The sequence below is a fragment of the Chionomys nivalis genome, chromosome 6, assembly GCF_950005125.1.
Source record: "Chionomys nivalis chromosome 6, mChiNiv1.1, whole genome shotgun sequence".
NCBI classification, from domain to species: Eukaryota; Metazoa; Chordata; class Mammalia; order Rodentia; family Cricetidae; genus Chionomys; species Chionomys nivalis.
The window spans coordinates 4,937,788-4,941,372 of NC_080091.1; positions in this window are offsets into that span (position 1 = coordinate 4,937,788).

Genomic DNA, 3,585 nt, shown 5'->3' on the forward strand with positions numbered 1-3,585 from the left:
CGCCCCCCCACCCCGCCCCGCGTCGCGGAAGCCACGCCCCCTGGAAGCCACGCCCCCATCATCCGAAAGCCACCTCCCCCGAGTCGCCGCAGCCGCGCCCCGACCGGATGCACGCCGCGGATCCCTCCACTACCTCTTGAGGCGACACTAATACACACCACCTCACAACAGTCCACTGTCAAAACACCCACAGAGATTACCATGACACCCAGAATCAACCAGTATCTAATACTAAAGTGCTTCCGGCGGAGGTATTATCCACCAGACCGCGGTAAAGCCTCAGGGACTATCTTCCTACGCGGTGGAATACAGACACTGAGCAAAGCGTCATGACGCAAGCGGGAAGGACCATGAGATTGCACGAGAAGGCCCACCACAGGTAGCCAATGGACAGACGGGAAGCTTTGATTGGCAGCGGCTTTCGCCATTCATCATGAACTCCCGGCTGCATTCCCGCCCCCCACGGCAGAGGCGGGATTCTCAGAGCGAGAGTCGGCGAGACGCTCTCTCGAGGGGAAGGCGGTGGAAGGGCGGAGGTTGGAATTTATTTTCTGGTTGGTATGCCCGCCGGCACCGCCACGTCGAGTGGGTTCTATTTGAGTTTCTAGGGTCGACCCTGGGTCTTATGTGTTGCGAGCGGGTATATCAAAGTCGGGAGGGGATATCAGATCCTTAATGTAAGGTTAGGAAACTATGGGTCATTCTGTTTCCTGCAGAGGGACCCCCACGTGGATCGGCTTTTCCTTCTCTTGAAAACAGATGTTCCGGGATAGGGATAATAAAAAATGCTGGCCGTGGTGGCGCAAGCATTTAATCCCAGCACTCGGGAGGCAGAGGCAGGCGGATCTCTGAATTAGGTTTCTGGGACAGCCAGGCCTACGCAGAGAAACCCTCTCTCGGAAAGCAAAACAAAAATTTTTAAATGAAAATAAAATAAAAAAAATAATGAGGCCAGGTGTTGTGGCGCACGCCTTTAATCCCAGCTCTCTGGAGGGGAGGCTTAGGTACGCGGGTCTCTGAGTCTGAGGCCAGTGGGTAGCTATAGTTGCAGGCCAGTTGGAGCTATACAAGAACCAATTAGTGAATAAACACTTTCCACCTCCCCTAAGGGCTCTAGAGAGAAATGTCCCTCTGTCCCTCCTCCCTAGCCTCTGCCCTAGCTGTGTCCCATGTCAGCCTGATGAAAACAGCTCAAAGGAAGCCAGAAGAGTGGCGTCCAGATACCAAGGACGTGCCCCAGCAGCACACGGGTCTAGGGGCTGCTGTGAATCAGAACTCCAAGTTCTAATCCTTTCCCGGCTGGCAGGGGTAGAGAGTTAAGGAAGGATCTCCTGTAAGCCAGGCTGGCCTCCAACTTCCTAAGTAGCCAAGGATGACCCTGAACTGTTTGTTGTTGTCTTTGTTCCTTTTGAGACAAGGTTTCTCTGTAGCATTGCAGCCTGTTCTGGAACTTGTTCTGTAGATCAGGCTGGCCTCGAACTCACAGAGATCCACCTGCCTCTGCCTCCAGAGTGCTGGGATAAAGGTGTGCGCCATCACCGCCCAGGGACTCTGAACTCTTGTCGCCCCACACGTGCCCCGACCTAGTGCTACAAGTTCTGGTTGTGCGGAGCTGGGATTAAACCCCGACTTCATATACCCTGAGGGAGCTCTCTGCTTCCTTAGCCTGATGCCCCAGCTCCAATCCTTTTTCTTTCTGCCATATCTCAGAATCCTACTTGCTGGGACACGGTTTACCCATAAGGAAAATGGGTGGGTACAATCACGGGCTCACAGAAGGTGTCACTCCACTAGTTCCTACTCGGTCCTTCGTGTCCCTGCTGAGGGACTTGGGTCTCTGATTGAATCGCTGTCCTTGCAGCCTTAAGTTCTTCCCGTGGCTCAACCCTGATTCCATGAATTTGAGGGCATGCAGCATGCTTTGCGTGGGCCTCATCGGGTGCGGTGTGTGTGTGTGTGTGTGTGTGTGTGTGTGTGTGTGGCTGTAGTCCCTCTAGTCCCTGTCATCCAAAGCCCCCTACTTCGACTGCTCCAGGTGCGCCTTCCAATCACAAGCCGTCACGTCCTTCAGAGAGTGAGTCCATTGTCCTCAGAGAGAGACTGAGGTTCCGAGAGTCCCCACTCCACCCCCAGGGCCACACACCTGTAGGGAAGCTCTCCAGACACCCACAAGCCACCATTGTCTTCCCCCGGGAGGCCCATCTTGGGGCTAAGTCACCGGGTGGAACAGCCCATGGTGGGGAGCCCTCTCTGGGCTGCCACCTCTGCCCAGTCCTGAGGCTTGGGTGTGCCCTGGCAGGAGGACAAGCTGCCAGGGGCTGGAGCCAGGGCCCCTGCAGGGCGGCCCACGGCCTGCTGGCCCCCGCACTCCTGACTGTGCCTTTTGTTCTGCTGTGGATGCTGGGGAAGCTGTCCACCTACCTCGGAACCCTTCCCATTCCAGCCGTAGGAACTGTGTGTCCAACCTGGAATCTAAAGTCATTTTCGAAGGCGTGTGGAGTGTTCCGCTGGCACCAAGGAAAATTCCAGTCCGCGAAGAGGGCAGACAGACTAGGAGATTGGGCAGCTGGGCCTCTGTGCAGGCCCTTCAGCTCCGCTGCTCGGGAGACTGAGGAAGAAGCCCAAGTTCAAGGGCAGCCTGGTGAATTTCTGGGTGACGGTAGTCTGAAAAGCTAAAAGAAGGCTGGGGGTGTTGCTCAGCGGCAGCTCCTGCTTAGAGGACCCCAGTGAAGATCGGGGGCGTGGTCAGGGTGGAGCCCCCTCTAGAATTCCCCCATCCAGGTGATGAGGGCGTGGTCTCCTAAAATCCCCCAGCAAGGCCTTGAGGGCTTGTGTGAGCTGGGGGGCCGTGGGCTCCATCCCCAGAAGTGGGTGCTGAGCGACAGGCACGGCGATATAAGAAAGCCAGGCATCTGGTCGCAGAATCTAGCAGCCGATTCTGCGGATTAGTGTAGGGTGAAGGACAGCTGGACTCCGGACTCCCCCGGCCCGGGACTTGGGCAGGGTCTGAGAAAGCCCCGAATCAAGACAGAAAAAGTGGGAGGGCTGCAAAGTGGATCTGAAGGAGAGTTGAATCCTCCGTCTGGACAGGGAGGTCGGCGCTCGTGGGAAGTGAGAGTCCCCGCGTGAGCTTGGCTTAGGGTCCTGGGAAAGGGAGGACGGGAAGCAGGGCTTGGTGGTGCGGAGGTGGAGGCAGGGGTAAGCCAGGAGGGCTGCGTGAGGAGCGGGTTACAGTGGGTCCCCAACACTGCACAAGCCTCGCACCAGGCTGAGCCCCAGTTTTTCTTTTGTTTAGAGACAGTCTCAGTAGCACAGGCTGGCCTTGATTGTTTTTTTTTTTTTTAAAGGGTAAAAGGGAGCCGGGCGTTGGTGGCGCACGCCTTTAATCCCAGCACTTGGGAGGCAGAGGCAGGCGGATCTCTGTGAGTTCGAGACCAGCCTGAACTACAAGAGCTAGTTCCAGGACAGGCTCCAAAACCACAGAGATACCCTGTCTCGAAAAACCAAAAAAAAAAAAAAAAAAAAAAAAAAAAAAAAAAGGGTAAAAGGGAGGAAAGAGACTGAGAGAGAGGCCTCTTCAGAAGA